Below are 20,871 nucleotides of genomic sequence, written 5' to 3'. Positions count from 1 at the left end.
AGGCTCGTCATTCATTCATTCATTTATTCATGGAAGAGCTAATGAGTCCGACTCATTTATTCATACATATCCGTAGTCAGGCTGCTCAAGTTGAAACACGTAGAGAGAATTAAGAAGCAGCCACAGACAGAGTCCGGCCGTACGCCCGTATACGTAGCTAGGATATTAACCGTTGATGACGGTGCTGCAATCGCACAATGTGCACGTGTCCTCAGGGCAGCAATAGCAGATGGTGGAGCTGTCTACCGCCAGAACTGCAAATTAAAGCCAGCGTGAAAAAAAGAAAAGGAAGCGATTGATTAATTATTCTTTCCAATGAAAGGTTGAAAGCATATGTATTAATTAATTATATAAAGAGAAAGAGACATATATACATCTATTTATCAAATTGTTTTGCCAAGAACAATTCTCAGCAGAACAGGTTCTCTTAATTAATACACTTAATTTTTGATATATTTGTTGAGGCCTTATTTTTGAAGTATATTTCTGATATCTTTCAAGATATCTTTCTACATCGATCATTTCTTCTAACATTTCAATATCATCACATACTTCCTTTAATGCATCCATAAAACTTAATGGACTTATACATACATACATACATACATACATACATACATACATATATATATATATATATATATATATATATATATATATATATATATATATATATATATATATATATATACACACACACACATATTGTTCTGTAGCTGGCCGCAGAATAAGTTATTCTGTGACCACTTCGAGTTACGATAATTACTATACTAATTTACGAGATTATGTTAACTCTCTCATAAGTGATTTACTATAGCATTATGGTAAGTATCGTCTTGAATTATAGTAACACATGTATCTTAAATGTGTATTGTCATTATCGTAAATTGGTACAAACATTATTGTAAATCAAGGTGGCCTGTGGCCAGCTGCAGAATATATATATATATATATATATATATATATATATATATATATATATATATATATATATATATATATATATATATATACGGTAAGACTATTCTGTGGCCACCTTGATTTACGATAATGTTTATACCAATTTACGATAATGACAATACACATTTACGATACATGGGTTACTATAATTCAAGACGATACTTACCATAATGCTATAGTAAATCATTTATGAGAGAGTTAACATAATCTCGTAAATTAGTATATATACGTCTATATATACGGTAAGGATATTCTGTAGCTGGCCACAGAATATCTTATTCTATGGCCACCTTGATTTACGATAATGTTTGTACCAATTTACGATAATGACAATACACATTTATGATACATGGGTTACTATAATTCAAGACGATACTTACCATAAAGCTATAGTAAATCACTTATGAGAAAGTTAACATAATCTCGTAAATTAGTATAATAATTATTGTAACTCGAAGTGGCCACAGAATAACTTATTCTACGGCTAGCTACAGAACCGTACGTCTATATATATAGTAAAGAAATGTTGTTGCCAAAATACTTTGATATATATATATATATATATATATATATATATATATATATATATATATATATATATCAAATTGTTTTGCCAACAACAATTGTTTACTATTATTTTGATACCCAGGTCAGGTTTAATTTGGTACCACTATAAAAAAGCTAAGGAAACGCGAGGTCCGAAAGACGTTTCATTCAAATAACTTTTGAAATTTGAGTTACTATTCACTATTCACAATATGTGGCACACTATTCAAAATATATACTAACTTCCAGCGTACGTCTACAACAACACTAGGGATCGGATAGGATCAGATTTGGTGCACACAGCCGTAGCACAGCGAAGAAGATTATACATACATATACGCGCACAGAGTGGATTCACGTACCGTGAGGCATGAAAATTAGCAGCAGGGCCATGGCCCAGATGAAGAGCGCAAGGATCACCCTCTTGCCGGCCATGTCGATGTCGTCGTGGTTTTGACCGCTCGGAATGGCGTGCGCCTGAGCTTTCGATCGATATGATCTGCGGCTGATATATCCACCTCAAGGGTGTGCCTTTTTACATATATATAGGTAGCCAATACGGCGCCATACATAAGGTTATATACGTTTGCTTGGTAGAACCAATGCGAGCCATGGCTTGCTTATTGATAGCTCCAATCCAATGCCAGGCAGAGCTTCCTTGAAACATCCCCAAACGCACTGTACCCCAATGCTTGGCGAGTTGGTGACAGCCTTCATTGCTTTGGCTGCCATCCTCAATTCTAGATTCTAGTGGTTGCCGGACAGATTAGCTTGTTTCTGTTGGCAAAGAACCGGACGTATCATTCTAGTGGTTGTCGGACAGTGTTTTTTAGCTTCTTTCCGTTGGGTTTGCTAATCACTATACAAGCCCATCACCAGCCCAGGCACCAGATACAATAGAACAGCATCGCACATCACCTGGAGAAATTTTAAATTCTGGTTGTGGTATATATACAACATATATTTAGTATTTTCTACATATTTTAGGTAGGACGGATAGCTGCCTCCACCCATGATTATCATGGTGAGCCAATTTTGGCTGCCATCCTCAATTCTACATTAAAGTTTCCTTTTTTAGAGAGTAATTCTACACACATTAAAGTTTCAAGAAGGCCTCATAGTCCTTCACATAAACAACATAACATATTATGGATTGAAATTCTAGAGTTTTTCCTCTTCAACACATACAAGCAAATCCCGCTTAATATAGCATATCCTGTTACTATTCATCCATTCATCACCCATTATGTTCCTTGAAACATGCCCAAACGCACTGTACTCCCTAATGCACGGCGAGTTGGCGACAGCCGTGGTCGATCGATTTTGCATTGGCTTTACTGTCCTGGCCGAACACGTCATTCTAGTAGTTGCCGGACAGATTAGCTAGCTAGCTTTTTTCTATTTTTTTTAGAGGAGATTAGCTTCTTTCTGTTCGGTTTGCTCATCGCTATATAGGTCCATCACCAGCCCGGCCACCAGATACAATACAACAGATCACATGTATTTTTGACATATATATATATATATATATATATATATATATATATATATATATATATATATATATATATAGGGAGAGGCTATTCAGTAGCCGGCTACAAAATAAGTTATTCTGTAGCCACCTTCATTTACTATAATTTTATATACTAATTTACCATAATATAAATACATATTTACGATAGTTGGGTTACTATAACACATGGGGATATTTACCATAACGTTATATTAAACCACTTAGTAAGGAGTTACTATAATCTCGTAAAATAACATAGTAATTATCGTAACTCAAAGTGGCTACAAAATAAGTTATTCTGTAGCCAGCTACATGATAGTAGTTCTATATATATATATATATATATATATATATATATATATATATATATATATATATATATATATATATATATATATATACACTACATATATTTAGTATTTTCTACGTACTTTAGGTACGGCGGTCGCCAAAGCTAGCCAGATAGCTGGCTCCGCTCATGATTATCTTTGTGAGCCCACTTTGGCTGCCATCCTCATTTCAACATTAAAGTTTCTTTTTTAGAGAGTAATTCTATATAAATTAAAGTTTCAAGAGTGCCTCATAGTCCTTCACATAAACAACATAACATATTATGGAGAGAGGAGATGGGGGAATGTATTCTTTGCCCTCATCTTGAGCCTCCGGCTGTTCAAAGATTTTTGCTAGACCACACCGTCGTTGCCTTGTCATCGTCGTCCTCAACGATGTCCTTGCGGGAGTCGCTCCGTCGTCGCTGCCACCACGCATGTTGCTGTCGTGGCCGTACTGGCCGGTGCCGGATCCGCCGCGTCTCTGCTCATAGGGCATCATCAGGCGTCGGTCGGGGAGGGGTGAAAACGCCACCGGCCGGATGTCTGGGCGATCACCTCCACCACCTTATCTCTTGCGGATGCACCACAGCTGGCCTAGGGTGTGGGCCTGCTGCTGGGAGCATAGAGTCAAACGCTGCTGGTCTTGGAATTTCAAACATCACCACCAGCTACGGCCTGCCAAGAGCTGCAGCCACGGCCTGGTGTCGTTGGCGCTTAGTCATGCAGTGCCTTTGTCGGCCGGCCTGCCGAGTCTCCTGGTTCCCGTCCTGGCCCTTGGCTATGCGGGTTGCCGTGTGGTGCCGCCACCAGCTAGTCTAGCCTGTTCGCCTAGGCCCGTGCCCCTCTCGTTTCATGCGTAGAAGAGCAAGTGTGCCACGGTCGGCACTGCAGCGCGCTTCCACCCTGGACGTTGGCCAAGGCCGAGCGGAGTAGTCGTCGCTCGCTCGCTATAACAACCCGAAAAAACCTATTCCCAGAAATACCAACTTTCAAAAACTTTTTCCAAAAACCCTTGTGTGACAAGTGATGCATGCTCGGAAGCCACCCTATTTGCACAACTAGCACCTACATCTAGATGAGTGAGCATTTGCATTAACACAACTCTTGAGTTGCTTCTCTTGATCTTATGTGATGATAATTAAAACTTGATCTACGTTTAAGATAAATGCTTGTGTGTGTGGGCCTTAGCCCTGGCTAGACCCAAAAGACACCTAAGGTGACCTAGGTGGACCCCACTGAGGAGGTATACATGTATACAAGTATAAGTGCTAAGGAATAGGAATAAGAATAGAGGAGGTTATAGAAAAGGATATAGAAATATAAAAGAAAAGGGAAAGAGGAAAGAGGCCCCGGACCCAAGCCAGCCCAGCTGACCCGCGTTGCCCCTGCTCCCGTTTTCCGGCCCAGCTGGCCAGCCAGCCCATCCCCGCCCGCGCGCCCGCCCCGTTGAAGGCTCCCATGCCGAATATGCCACCACCGCGCCCCATTACCCTCCCTTTGTTGGTTGTTGACATGTCACCCCATGGGATGTAACACCCTAAAATTTGCTTCTCTTGAAATAGAGCTAAAATGATTTAATTTTGTATTTTTATGCTCATGAAAAATATGAGAAAATAATAAATTTTCATTAGATTAAAATTTATCTTAAGGTAGAAACATGTTTGTTGCATTTATGCCGGTCGCACCTTGTGTTTCTATGTGCAAAATGTGATTTTTTTTAAAAAATACGTTTAGGAGACGAATACCAATCTGTAGGAATTTTCTAGCTTCTTTCTGGAATTTAATTCCTACCTCCTTCACCTTAATCTTTATGTTTCAAGTTCCCAACAATCTTTTCATTTGCTCCAAATACTTTATTTGGGTTCATCATGTTCCAAAGTGTCTCTGGGAATTTTCCCAAATTTTTAGAGGTCTCGGAGTATTTTTCGTGACTTAAATACCAATTTTGGACTTTTCTAGAATTATTTTATTCATGAAATTAATTAATTCCGAAAATAAATAATATATCTCATTTTCCAACCACTCTCAAAGCCCATGTGCAATAATCCTAATAACTCCTAAAGGCCCTTGAATTTATTTACTAATGGGCTTTAATGATTATTTAGGTCCATTAGTAAATGTGGAGGGTGCAACATCAATTAGTACCGTATTGCTAGTTGATGTAGATGTGGGGAGTTTTTCTCTCTATAAATATGTACCAACTCCTTGGGCAATGCACACCAAAACTACCGTAAGGGGAGCCCCTAGTTTGGGAAATCCCTTGTGTAGTAAATTAGATTTTTCTCCTCCTTCTGTCACCGTCGCTGTCGCCGTCGCCGTCGCCGCCACGCTACCCGACGCCGTAGACCCGTCGTTGACCGCAAGAAGGCCCTAGGTGAGTTCGTCGTCTTCTCCTCTTATTCCCTGTGCTCTCGGCTCGTTCAACCGTGACCCCTAGGTCCCAAACCAAGCGCTCCGGGGAGCTTCTCGCCGCCGGTAATGGAGCTCCACCGCATCGGTTTTTCTATCTGGTCGGTGACTCTCTATCCCGCTCCTTTCTAATCTGGGCTGTCCAGATTCAATCCAATGGTCCAAGATCGCTCGTACCCCTTCATCGGGTTTATTTGCAAAAAAGCCCCGGTAGTTTCGCGTAATATAACCCGCAGTCCATGGCGCACTTCCAGAATACGTTTTCCTATTCCGAAAGCGTAATTTCTTACTAGTAGATTCAGAACACGTTTTCTTTTTCAGAAAGCGTAAAATTCCTCTGTTAGATTCAAAATACGTTTTATTCTTTTGAAAATGTAGTTTCTTCGATTAGATTGAAAATACGCTTTCATCTATTTATAGTTATGCCACTAGTCTTATTTAGGCCATAAAATCTTTGTTTTCACTCCGTTTTGATCCATTCAAGTTGCGTTAGATTCGTAATTGAGTAATCTACATGTTCATCCTACTGTTAAATATATTTTTAACTTTTGAAATTCAAGGTTAGATTTAATCTATTATTTTATTAAAGGAAATCTTGTTTAATTCATAACTTTTTCGTTATAGCTCCGATTAGAGTGAAGTAACGTGTAGAACATCTTTAAAACCTTTTTACCTGATTCATTTTGTTTGGTGTACTATTCTAATTTAGATCTATTGTTTGCTTCGTGTATGATTGCATGGATGCATGTGTGGTGTTTTATGATCTTGTCTAGTCGGTGAGCTATACGTGGTGAATCAAGAAGCAGATCTTTAAAGATTTGGATTGAAAGAAGGATCTAAGTTTAAGGCAAGTATAGCATGGGATCTTCCTTGTCCTATACACCTTTAATCATTTAATTCATATTGCATGTGTCTACCTTGGCAACTGTAGTAATTTTCCTAGCTATTTAATATCCTGGATTCCTTGTCACCTATGGTGTATTGCATTGGTTAGTATGATGCTAGTGCTCAACTGAAACCATGATCTTGTAACTTGACTAATGGTATATGCAATAAACACTAAAAGATGATTTTTTAGCAACATTGAATCAGGGGGCTAGAGCATTGGGTTGTTTTTATGGTGCTCTAGATTCCTGTTCCTAAGGATTTATCTGTAAGTGATCATCCAGGACTTATAGTACAACTATGAGGGCTCTATGGCTCTGGCTTTACCTCAGTATGAGGACCTTTTCTACTTTGTTATATGTTACCTTTATTGGAGTAAGAATGGCTTGCCAAATCAGGTATAGGACAACCTCTGTCCCCTTGTGTATAGGCTGCGTGTCATTATGCCATCGGGAAGGAGGGTTCCTACATCTGTTTGCCGAGTGAATCTAATGGTCCTAACTTGTTAGATGAACCTTTGAAAGGCTTCATAGTGAACCCTGCCGACCTTTCTTGAAAGTGGGTCAAGAGATTAGCTACCTCAGGCGAAAGGGTAAATCATGACTCACAGTGAAAGTGTACAACCTCTACAGAGTGTAAAACTGGTATATCAGGTGTTCTGATGGCCATGAGCGGCCTTGGAACATTTATGGAATAGATGATCATTAATGGTTAATGATGAAGAACACTGATGATACTGATGATAAAGATGCTCACTAATGAATACTATTTATGTTATTCATTATTCATGTTTACCTGATCATGTGTTAATGGGCTTATGATAACTTTGTTGCCACCCTATTGCTAAAATCATGACTCAATAAAAGCTAATCGTAGTTAAACCAGTGTCAACCTTTTGAGCTTCATGAACCCCATGTTATATTTGTTGTGTACGATATGTACTTATGCTTGCTTTATTTTTCACATATTTGGAAAAAAACACCGGATGGGTACCAGATTGCTAGAGTTTGGAGGAATTAGGCTTGTGATCAACCAGTTAGTTGTTCCTGTAGATTGGAGTCTTCACCCGAAGATCAGAGTTGTCTTTCCATTGTTGGTTGTCTAAGGTTATATCCTTTATACTAAGTATGTTATATATTGAGCATTGTCTTTTGATATTACCCTTATTTGTAGCTATATGTGATATTTGACTTCCTGGGCTCACATATAGTGCGTATATGGTTTTGTTCTTAAAACTGGGTGCTACATAGGACCCGCTAGTCATCCTCTGTATTTTCCCTCTACCTCTGCTTTTCTTCTTCCCTCTGCTTTTCTCGTTGGCGAGCACTGAGGCCTAGGGCCATCTCAGTCGTCCGCACCCCACCGGCCTAGCACACCCCCACCGGATGAATGCCACGGTCATGATCCACGACACCTTCCTCGCCTGCGCTAGCTGCCGCCTTGACGTCCGCGCACGTGGTCCCATCGTGCGATGTTGGCGTCACCTCTCCAACCACACTTGACCATCACCTTCGAAATTTGGAGCATCAGTGCCTGCATGAGCTTCTCGCTCACCCCAAAACCCTAGCCTAGATCCTTAGATCACCCTACATGTGGCCCTTGCCCCTTCCCCACCTTCTACCGCCCACTGTGGCCGGCCAATGGCTATAAAAGCCAAGCCCCATTCTCCACAAACACCTAACCCACTCCGCCGCTCTGGTGGCATCACAATCACTCACCATGTCCGAGAGAAGGGCCGAGAAGGTAGGAGAAGGAGGCCAGAGAGCACTGTTGTGGAGCCGCCGCCGAAGGCAAGGACATTTCCTCAATCGTCTTCATTGCCATAGTGGTTCGACACGGCACTGCTTCGCCTCCCAACTTCACCGACTCACCACTGCAACGCCATCCTACTGCCCCAAGCCCATGCTGAGCCTTGCCAGCCCCTCTGCTCACCGTCGTGCGCTTTCCATGGTCGCCGATGTGATCTTCCAACCTGGGAGGCCAAAAGGAAGTGCCTTTGGCCACCATATAGTGCAGCACTCTCACCAGCGCATACCTGAGCAAGCCATGACCTTGCTGAGCCTCTGAAAACATTAGTGCCTTTCACAAGCACCTGAGGACGCTCGCCATGGCCAAAGCACAGCCACGGCGAGGTCGTTCCACCCACACCAAGCCAATAGGGATAAGGAGCCTACCATGACGAGATTCCCTCGGTGAGCAACACATCTTGTGCTAGCTATTGAAGGAGGAAAGACCCCAGGACCCACCGGCCTTGTCTGCCTTGCTGGAGCCATCACGCCCCCTTGCCATCGCCGTTTCGAAGGCTTTCCAACTGATACCGGCCACCTCGATGGTCAAGGAAGGGCTGATGGTGTCCACCATAGCACCACGCATCTAGCCACAAAGTTGGTTTGCCCGATAGCCAACCATAGCCCCTAGATCACCGGAGCCGAGACCTCACGGAGCACCGCTGTGGCCTCAACCACGATGCGGACTCCACCATGCCAAATGGTCGCCGTCGTAGCCCTCCATAGCTCACATATGACATCTTTTGCGTGTTAAAGGGCAACCTTGAGATCTGGCCATGCGAGCCACCGTGCCGCTGTGTCCGCCACGCCTCCATCACCATGACCAACGCCAACAGACCACCAAAGCGCCACCTTTTCCCTTAGCCACGTTCCCTAGAGTGCCTTGAAGCTTCGAGAGGCCGTGAACGCCTTGTCAAGCGCTAGTCGCACGCTGCGGAGGCCGCCATGCTCGTCGGACCCACCGTATTCCACACAGGTCAGTTGCGTCGAGCACCAAGTTGCCACTTTTGGCCTTGTCATGTCCGCTAGAGCACCATGGAGCCCTAGGAGGCAATAGATGCCCACGCCGACCACCACGTAGCCTCGCCGAGCTCTTATTACCGGTGAAGTCCAATTGGGGACTCGCGTCAAAGCACCAACATGGAGCCGAGCGCCTTGTCCATCGTAAACTGAGAGATCTGGTCCACCATGCACCCCTCGCGCAAGCCCCCACGTAGATCTGGTCCATCGTAAACTGAGAGATGGGACCACGATGCAGTGAAGCCCTGGTCCACCGATAGACGTAGCCCACATCATACCTAGTCCGCCATGTGGCTTCATGATAAGCCGACATGTGTCTGGGCTGGCGCGGCCCATGATCTGGCCCGCTAGGCCTAGTGAGGGCCCGGTCAACGTTGATTGTTGACCGTTCAACACAGACCATTGACCTAGTCCCACACATCAATCTTTGTTGACCCCTAGACCCCACTTGTCAATGATTCCGGCACAGCTGCCCAATCATCGCCTGACACTTGTCACCCCCCTTGTTCACCCCTGCCTTTTCTTTTTTAGAAAATGAATTAAACTTAGGAAACTCGTAGTAAATTCATCGGACCTCAAAAAGATATGAAACCAGTGTCCAAATTTTTCTAAAATTGAGCTCTACGTCATAGGATTGTGTATTGTACGTTTGGATCTTTTGGATTTCTGTTGCTTCTTTGTGATCATCTATAGGATAGCCCTGGAGGAGCAGCTTGAGGAGGACAATGACTACACGGAGGAGCTTGAACACAACTAGCCAGCAGGTGCCACGTCCCATACAACCTCGTAGAATCCTATTAGACGTGCATCCGGGACTAAAGTCTCCTCCTGCAAAACCGTTGGGCTCGGGATTTTAGTCCGGGTTAGTGTCTCAAACCGGGATTAATGCTCCCTTTAGTCCCGGGCCCAATTCTGGCTGGGACTAAAGGTAAATACGGAAGATCTATTCTCTACCGGTGAATTAGTTATTAGAGACATGCAATAGTGGTCTGTCTCTGATATAGTGTCTTCTTCACATGTTTCTAGCATAGCATAGGAGTTCTGTGTTCTCTATGAGTTGACAACTCATTGCTCGAGTCGCTTTCCACGCCTCATAGATGGAAGAGCTAATGCAGTGTAAAATCGTGGTACTTATGGCTTTATTATGATTTTTTTTATGGAAACCATAGTTTTCACACATGCATGGGCCGTTGCCTTCTTTTATTCATTCATTCATTCATCAATCGTTGAAGTTGAAACACATGCATAGGCTCGTCATTCATTCATTTATTCAAGGAAGAGCTAATGAGTCCGACTCATTTATTCATACATATCCGTAGTCAGGCTGCTCAAGTTGAAAGACGTAGAGAGATCGAATTAAGAAGCAGCCACAGACAGAGTCAGGCTGCTGCAATCGCACTTTGCAACCGCACTTAGCAAATCACACTTGCCCGCAGTCCACTGGCCCTCGGGGCAGCAATAGCAGATGATTGAGCGGTCTTCCGCCAGAACTGCAAATTAAAGCCAGCGTGGAATAAAAAGAAAAGAAAGCGATTGATTAATTATTCTTTCCAATGAAAGGTTGAAACCATACGTATTAATTAATTATATAAAGAGAAAGAGACATATATACATCTATTTACCAAATTGTTTTGTCAAGAACAATTCTCAGTTGAACAGGTTTTCTTAATTAATACACTTAATTTATGATATATTTTTTGAGGCCTTATTTTTAAAGTATATTTCTGATATCTTTCTACATCGATCATTTTTTTCTAACCTTTCCATATCATCACATACTTCGTTCAATGCATCCATAAAACTAATGGACTTATACATATATACTTCTATTTATCAAATTATTTTGCCAACAACAATTCTATACTATTATTTTGATACCCAGGTCAGGCTTAATTTGGTACCACTACAAAAACGCTGAGGAAACGCGAGGTCCCAAAGACGTTTCATTCAAATAACTTTTGAAATTTGAGTTACTATTCACTATTCACAATATGTGGCACACTATTCGAAATATATACTAACTTCCAGCGTACGTCTACAACAACACTAGGGATCGGATAGGATCAGATTTGGTGCACACAGCCGTAGCACAGCGAAGAAGATTATACATACATATACGCGCACAGAGTGGATTCACGTACTGTGAGGCATGAAAATAGGCAGCAGGGCCATGGCCCAGATGAAGAGCGCAAGGATCACCATCTTGCCAGCCATGTCGATGTCGTGGTCTTGACAGCTCGGAATGGCGTGCGCCTGAACTTTCGATCGATATGATCTGCGGCTGATATATCCACCTCAAGGGTGTGCCTTTTTACATTTTTTTTAGATAAAGGATAAAATATCCGACTTCATCTATCCAAGGATAGAATTAGGCTAATTATTACAAACTCCAGACGCGTTCACAAAGTACGGTTGTAGGCAAAACCACCAGTCTCGCAACCAACAGAACAAGTAAAAAGTTCTTGACTAAACAAAACCAACATGTCTTTGTGAAAGCCATCCATTAGAACCAAAGAATTGTAGAGCCGACTTCTCAAGGTGTTGAGCCACAGAGATCATTTGATCTTTTAGATCTTCATGCCGCTGCAAGTTGGCCCATTGACGTAGCCAGTGTGTCCCTTGGAACAGTACCTACAAAAGAGATTTGGGTTTGCATTTGTCAAGAACTACCTCATTCCTTGTTAGCCATATTGCCCACAGTAGTACTGCAGCTGCTGTTAATAACAATGTGTTATACTTTTTGTTACCCAATTTAGACCAATTAACAAACAGATCATCTATGTTCGTGGGAGGTGAAATTCCAAAAAGAATATGTATAGAGCGCCACAAAAATTTGGCATAAAAGCAATAAAAAAAGAGATGGTGAATTGACTCTGAGAAATAGCAGAAACAACACGACTTGTCTCCAGCCCAATTTCTCCTAACTAAGTTATCTTTGGTTAGAATCACTCATCTTTTTAAATACCACATGCAAATTTTTAGTTTCATGGGGAGCTTCGTTTGTCAAATATCTTGTGATACTCTCACCCCATTGTTCATTAATGCAGCATACATAGACTTGACTGTAAAAAATCCAGAAGCCTTGAAGCCCCATACAAACACATCCCTTTCCTGCAGTAAGTTAATTTGTTGTAAAGAAGCAGCTATTCTATTCCAGTTTAATAAGTTCACACCCACCAAATTTCTACGAAAAGAGATATTTAGTTCGGGGGAACTCAAAACTGTAGCAATAGTGTCCTGTTTTCTTCTTACAATATTAAACAACGCCGGAAATTTATCCTTGAGATGTTTATTGCCCAGCCAAGTATCAACCCAAAATCTAATCTGTGACCCATCTTTGACATTAAAATGTCCTAACTTCAAGAAAGTATCTTTAATATTCATGAGGCTTTTCCAGAAATGCGAGTCCCTTGGTTTCTTTTCACAACTTCCTAGTGTCTTATTCTTAATATACTTATTTCTTAATAACTCTTGCCATAATCCGTCCTCATTTAATAACTTAAACAGCCACTTACTAAGCAAACATTTGTTTTGGACCTCTAAATTTTGTATCCAAGACCTCCCTGGTCCTTAGGCTGACACATAATTTCTCATTTGACTAATCTATACTTCCTTTTATGATGGTCATTTTGCCAATAGAAACGAGACCTGAAACAATCAATTGTTTCTAATACTCCTTTCGGTAATTCGAAAAAAAGACATCATAAACATCAGTAAGCTAGACAACACCGAATTTTGAGATGATTGAGCGGTCTTCCGCCAGAACTGCAAATTAAAGCCAGCGTGAAATAAAAAGAAAAGATAGCGATTGATTAATTATTCTTTCCAATGAAAGGTTGAAACCATACATATTAATTAATTATATAAAGAGAAAGAGACATATATACATCTATTTACCAATTTGTTTTGTCAAGAACAATTCTCAGTTGAACAGGTTCTCTTAATTAATACACTTAATTTTTGATATATTTGTTGAGGCCATATTTTTAAAGTATATTTCTGATATCTTTCAAGATATCTTTCTACATCGTGATAGTCTCGGATCTCAATCACGCACTGTATGTGGCTGGATCGAATGAAAGAAATCAATGAACACAAAGAACAGATGGGCAACCGCCACGATGGCGCCAGGGTGACGGCGCCCCTTTTCGCTTTTAATGGTTTTCAACACTGAACCTAACTGAGTTTCTTATAATGCATAACTCCCACCTCAATGACCTAGCTACTTATACCGTAGCTAATGTACACGATTATAAAAGCAACAACTACTTAAACACACTCTGAACATGACTAAAAACACACTATGCAGATAACTGCAGTGTCGTGGGCGCGGTCACCGCTAGCCTCCCGCTGCACCTTGATTCAAACTGAGTCTTGGCACCTTGCTTGACCAACTGCTCCATGCCACGTCGCTGCTCCAGGTGTTCCCAATCAGTGTGACCAGGATTACACCAACAAGTCCCCCCTAAGCCTGAGGCACACTGAGGTTTCTGATCCCAATCAGATGGCTCATGACTGACAGCTTCACAGCGGGCATGGCCTTGGTCAGAATGTCTGCTTTCTGCTCCTCAGTTCCCACCCTCTTCACCACAATCTGCCCTCTTTCAACACATTCTCTAATGAAGTGATACTTCAAATCAATGTGCTTACTCCTCCCATGAAACACTGGATTTTCATGAGGGCTATTGCTGAATTGTTGTCCACAAATAAAGTAACAGGCTTAGGATCTTGCTTTGTAATCTCACTGATCAGGTTTCTAAGCCATAGTGCTTGCTTGGCTGCTGTAGTGGCTGCCATAAACTCTGATTCACAAGAAGAAAGTGACACTGTTTTTTGTTTCTGAGAGCACCAAGTGATCAAGTTCTCATTCAAATAGAATGCCATTCCTCCAGTGCTTCTTCTCTCCACTGTATCACCCCCATGATCACTATCAGAGTAACCAATGAGCTTGTCTGCACTCCCACCTTGGACATACACCAACCCAAAGTCCACTATGCCTTTCAAGTATCTCAAGATCTATTTGACAGCTTTGGCATGCATCACTGTGGGTTTTTTCCATGAACCTGCTAGCAACTCCCACAGAGTAAGACAGATCAGGCCTACTGTGTAGTAAGTATCTTAGGCACCCAATCATCCTTCTATACTCTGTTGAGTCCACTAGTTGTCCACCTTTGTCAACATTAAGCTTGCATCCAGGTTCCATTGGGAATTTAGTTGAGTTACAGTCACTCATACCAAATTGATCCAACACCTTTCTAGCATATCCACTCTGTTTCACAGTGATGAAATCTTCCCTCTGCTCCACCTCAATCCCAAGGTAGTAGCTTAGCAGCCCCAAATCAGTCATTTCAAATTCATTCATCATCTATCTCTTGAACAGGTTGATCTCATCTGGATTTCCTCCAGTCACGATTAGGTCATCTACATAGACACCCAAAATGATTGCATCAACACCAGTACCCCTGGTATACACTGCCTGTTCACTTAGACATCTTCTGAAATTCAACTTCCTTAGGCTTTTGTCAAGTTTGACATTCCAAGCCCTAGGAGCTTGCTTGAGACCATAGAGAGCTTTGCTCAACCTGAATACCTCATTTTCTTTCCCTTTCACCTCATACCCTTCAGGTTGTGACACATAAACTTCTTCCTCTAGATCTCCATGTAAGAATGCAGATTTCACATCAAGATGATGAATCTTCCAAACCATTGTTAGCTGCAAATGCAAGCACAGTTCTGACTGTATCTAGTCTGGCAACCGGAGCAAACACCTCCTCAAAGTCAATGCCATACTTTTGCACATAACCCTTTGCAACTAGCCTAGCCTTGTACTTCACCACCTCACCATCCGAATTCCTTTTCAACTTATAAACCCACTTGAGGCCAATGGGTTTCTTTCCCACAGGTAACTTGACCAGTTCCCATGTCCTATTCTTTTCAATGGATTCCATTTCTCTATCCATTGCTTCAATCCACTCTTGAAGACCAGCAGCTTCTGCATATCTAGTTGGTTCTCCTGTCTCCACCAACAAGGCTTCCACATCAGAGTCCATCAACTCTATTTCTAAGGTATCATCATATATTTCCTCTAAGTTTCTGAATCTGATGGGACCACTATCATCAGTTGACGTAGGAGTGGAATTGTCTCCATGAACAGCACTATGTTGTGGTGTCACCATGCCATCACTGAAATCAACAGGCTCCTAAACAATCTGTTCTCCTTGCTGTGCAGGTGACTGTGGTAATTCAGCTCCACTGTCAACACTGACAGCTGCATCATCTGCCTCTTCTTCTTGTGCTACTGCATCATTGACACCAAAGTCAACATAGTCATATTCAAAATCATTTTCAACTATGACTTCACTAGACACATTTTGGCCCATAGTTGATTCCCAGTTCCACACTTTCTTTTCTTCAACAAAACATCCCTATTGACAACAATCTTGTTGTTTTCAGGATCATACATTCTGTGTGCTTTGCTTCCTTCTTCAACCCCAAAATAAACCAACTACTTACTTCTACCATCAAGTTTCTTCAGATGGGGTGTTGATATTTTTGTGTGACCAACACCCCAAAACACTCTCAAATGACCTAAACTAGGCTTCCTCCCTGTCCAAGCCTCATATGGAGTCATGTCACCCAGTTTCTTGGTTGGCAACCTATTCAGCAGATAAACTGCTTGCCTGACAGCTTCTCCCCAATACCTTCCTCGTATTTTCATGCTCTTAAGCAGAGCCCAAGCCATCTCCATCACAGACCTGTTCCTCCTCTCCACCACTCCATTTTGTTGAGGAGTGTAAGGTGCTGTGAGCTGCCTTTTGATCCCAGCTTGTTCACAAACCTTTGCCAAGACACCTGACAGAAATTCCCCACCCCTGTCAGATCTAAGAACTTTCACCTTGCACCCAGTGAAATTCTCTACCTTTGCTTTATACTTGACAAATACAATCACAAGCTTGATCCTTGCTCTACAACATGTAAGCTTGCATCCACCTAGAATGGTCATCAACCAATAGCATAAAATATTTGTTTCCTCCTACTGTCTCTAGTGATATAGGCCCACACATGTCAACATGAACCAGCATAAGCTTCTCAGTTGACTGCCACTGTGAGGCCTTAGGAAATGGACTCCTAGTTTGTTTTGCTGAAATGCAATCACTACAAACTTGTTCAGGATGACTGATCTCAGGCACCCCAACTGCCATTTTCTTACTAACCAGCTATTTCAAAGATCTGAAATTCACATGGCCTAACCTCCCATGCCAGAGCCAAGCCAAATCATCAATGCATGCTAGTAAGCTTTCAGGTTCTACAGTTTCAAGCTCAATCTTGTAAAGTCTATTCTATGTCCTAGGTACACTCATGATCAATCTGTCAGGATGTTTCTCTGAAACTTCTAGCACATTTTCATCAAGCATAACTCTATGTCCTAACTCAGTTAACTGACCTAGACTGATTAAATTGCTTCTTAACTTTGGAATGTAGTAAACATCAGATAACACCCATTGATCATCCTTCTTCCCTTGGAACACTACAGTACCTTTACCCATGATTTCTACTGTAGAACCATCCCCAAATCTTACCTTGCCAGAAACAACACTGTTTAGATCTCTGAATTTCTTGTGATCACCAGTCATGTGGTTGCTTGCTCCATTATCCATGTACCACTCATTGCTTGATGGATCACCTCCACCAGTCAGATGAAGTCCAGGCTATACTTTGGCTTCATTCGAAACAATTTCTGAATCCTGTCCTCTGAAGAACACTGTAGCCGATCTGGCAATACAGTTTCTGCCAACAGAACTGCAGGCTCCCTCTCCACCTTGACAAGGTGAGCTTCCTCCTTCTTCTCACCCGGGCATCGATTGGCGTAATGCCCATAGGCATGGCATTTGAAGCATTTGATGTGAACTCTTGTCATGCTTCCCATTGCCATCCTTCTCGGCATCAGCTGCCCACGCCATGGCCACTACTGCCTCCGCCGCGCCCACGGCCTCGCCCATGCCAACTGCTTTCTCCTCTCTTCCCCTTCCCGAAGGAATCACCATTAGATTGCTTCTGCCTCGCCTCCCACTCAGCCTGAGTTAGGAGGACCTGGCCTTTCACTGGACGAGCACCACTGCTGCCCGCCGCCGCGTCTGCTCTTCGAAGGCCTTCAGGCGCCCTACTGCTTCATCGAATGCAAGAGTCTTCAGATCAAAGAACTGTTCGATTCCTGCCACGGACGGTGAGGTACCGATCAGGCACGATGTCAAATAGTTTCTTCACCAGATCTGTGTCGGTGATGTTCCCCCCATGCTGCTACTCTTGACTGACAGTGGCCCGTCAGTCTCCCCACAACTTGATCAGTGGATCATCATCCTTCATCTCGACTGCATCGAATTCGCTCTTCAAAGTCTGCAGCCGAGCATCTCTGACTCGATCTGCACTGACGAAACGCGCCTTCAGGGAGTCCCACACCTCCTTCCCCCGACTTCTTCTTCGCAACTTGCATCAAGATGTCGTCAGGAATGCACTGAAGAAGGTTGCGCCTTCACACTGTCCGATCCTTCGCGTCTAGCTTCACCTTCTCTGCCGCGGTCGACGCCGCAGCTTCCAGATCTGGCTCAACCACCTCCCACTCCTCCCAATCCTCCATGATCGCCTGAACTCAAATGCACCAACTGTGTAATTCGAGCGCGTCAGGGTTGGGTTAAACCCTGGCGTGCTTCCCCGCCGCCTCGCGCCCCATCCCCGCCGCCCGCTGCCGCTAGCGACGATCGACATGGACCTAATCTGGAGTGTCTCCACGCGTGATCAAGGCTCCGATACCATATGATAGTCTCGGATCAATCACGCACTGTATGTGGCTGGATCGAATGAAAAGAAATCAATGAACACAAAGAACAAATGGGCAACCGCAACGAGTGGCGCAGGGTGACAGCGCCCCTTTTCGCTTTTAATGGTTTTCAACACTGAACCTAACCGCTTTCTTATAATGCATAACTCGACACCTCAATGACCAGCTACTTATACCGTAGCTAATGCACACGATTATAAAAGCAACAACTGCTTAAACACACTTTGAACATGACTAAAAACACACTATGCAGATAACTGCAGTGTCGTGGGGCGCGGTCACCGCTAGCCTCCCGCTGCACCTTGATTCAAACTGAGTCTTGGCGCCTTGCTTGACCAAACTGCTCCATGCCACGTTGGTGCTCCAGGTGTTCCCATCAGTGTGACCAGGATTACACCACACATCGATCATTTTTTCTAACCTTTCCATATCATCACATACTTCGTTTAATGCACCATAAAACTTAATGGACTTATACATATATACATCTATTTATCAAATTGTTTGCCAACAACAATTCTATACTTTATTTTGATACCCAGGTCAGGTTTAATTGGTACCACTATAAAAACGCTAAGGAAAACGCGAGGTCCGAAAGACGTTTCATTCAATAACTTTTGAAATTTGAGTTACTATTCACTATTCAAAATATATACTAACTTCCAGCGTACGTCTACAACAACACTAGGGATAGGATATGATCAGATTTGGTGCACACAGCCGTAGCACAGCGAAGAAGACTATATATACATATACGCGCACAGAGTGGATTCACGTACCGTGAGGCATGAAAATAGGCAGCAGGGCCATGGCCCAGATGAAGAGCGCAAGGATCACCCTCTTGCCAGCCATGTCGATGTCGTCGTGGTCTTGACCGCTCGGAATGGTGTGCGCCTGAGCTTTCGATCGATATGATCTGCGGCTGATATATCCACCTCAAGGGTGTGCCTTTTTACATATATATAGGTAGCCAATACGCGCGCCATACATAAGGTTATATACGTTTGCTTGGTAGAAACCAATGCGAGCCATGGCTTGCTTATTGATAGCTCCAATCCAATGCCAGGCAGAGCTTCCTTGAAACATTCCCCAACGCACTGTTACCCCAATGCTTGGCGAGTTGGTGACAGACTTCATTGCTTTGGCTGCCATCCTCAATTCTAGATTCTAGTGGTTGCCGGACAGATTAGCTTGTTTCTGTTGGCAACCGCTAGTACAGAAACGGGCTTTACTCCTAGTTGGGAAACCTCTTCAGTCTCGGTTTCCCAACCGGAAGCACGAATTCAGGACTAAAGGTGCACCTTTAGTCCCGGTTGGTAAGACCAACTGGACTAAAGAGGCCTCCCAGTCTGGCCACGTGGGGCGGCCCTTTAATCTCGGTTGGTATTACCAATCGGGATAAAGGTTTCCTTTTTTTCTTTTTGTTTCTATTTTCAATTGATGATTCGTTTTGGTTTTCGGATAGGTTTTCGAATATGCATTCTACGCTGCTAGTAATATAACGTATTCTACATGTTTATAATGTTCGAACATTTTGTACAAACTAAAGTATGAAACTAACATATATATTACATGCATATACATATATTGTACGTTATTTTATGTACATATAATATATATATTACAAATAAAGCTTGCATTGTATATTCTATCATATCTTTGGGATAAACAAATTCACTCCATCTGGTTTGGCTTCCATGTTTCGTTGATGTCATTGTAGAACTCGCCGGCGGGGGTTGAGGACCTGGTCATTAAGAAATCCTGCTATGGTCTCTTGAATTGCTTTCAGTTGGTCACGTTGTATGACTTTTTCCGTCAACCATAGAGTCTTCAATAAAAGTTAAAGGTAAAAGTATTAATATATATATATATATATATATATATATATATATATATATATATATATATATATATATATATATTATATGTGTGTGGGTGGGTGTGTGGTTGTGTGTGTGTGTTTGTGTGGTGTGTTTGTGGTCACGTGATTACTTATGTATATGAGGCAACAAAAGAAATTGTGAATATATGAATATATTTATATAACGTACTTTCGAGGATCTCTCAGGAGTTTTCTTTTTGCGTACGCCATGATAAACTCGCAAATATAGTATCCGCAGTAGTTTGTTCCCCTGGTGTTTGGCCTCCAGAACCCACTTTTACGAGAAAAAAGATTGGGACATATCATTCTAGTTGGTTGGCGGACAGTGGTTTTTTAGCTTCTTTCCGTGGGTTTGCTAATTTACCCAAACAAGGCGGACATGCTCCTCCGACAGGAGCGACGTCCACGTCGCCGAAATTCCCACCACCGTCCGATCTGTCATCGTATGGCCAAGATTGCTTATAGCCGCTTCCGTTAGAATCAGCTTCTTATAACTCTTCGTCGTCACAGTTGCTCTGCCTAGCTTCTGCAGCTTCTCGTCAGGACCCTAACCGCTAAATATATAGCTGGCTCCCGCTTCTCATTCCAGATTCTTCTCCTGGCTTCCTCCTCTCTCCCCATCGGTCTCTCTCTGTCCCGACGCACGGAGGGGCGACAACGGCATGTCGGCGCCGCCGGATGCGACTGCTGTGCGGCGGCGG

The sequence above is a fragment of the Miscanthus floridulus genome, chromosome 9 (genome assembly GCF_019320115.1).
Source record: "Miscanthus floridulus cultivar M001 chromosome 9, ASM1932011v1, whole genome shotgun sequence".
Classification (NCBI taxonomy): domain Eukaryota; kingdom Viridiplantae; phylum Streptophyta; class Magnoliopsida; order Poales; family Poaceae; genus Miscanthus; species Miscanthus floridulus.
Note: the sequence above shows the minus strand (reverse complement) of the source record.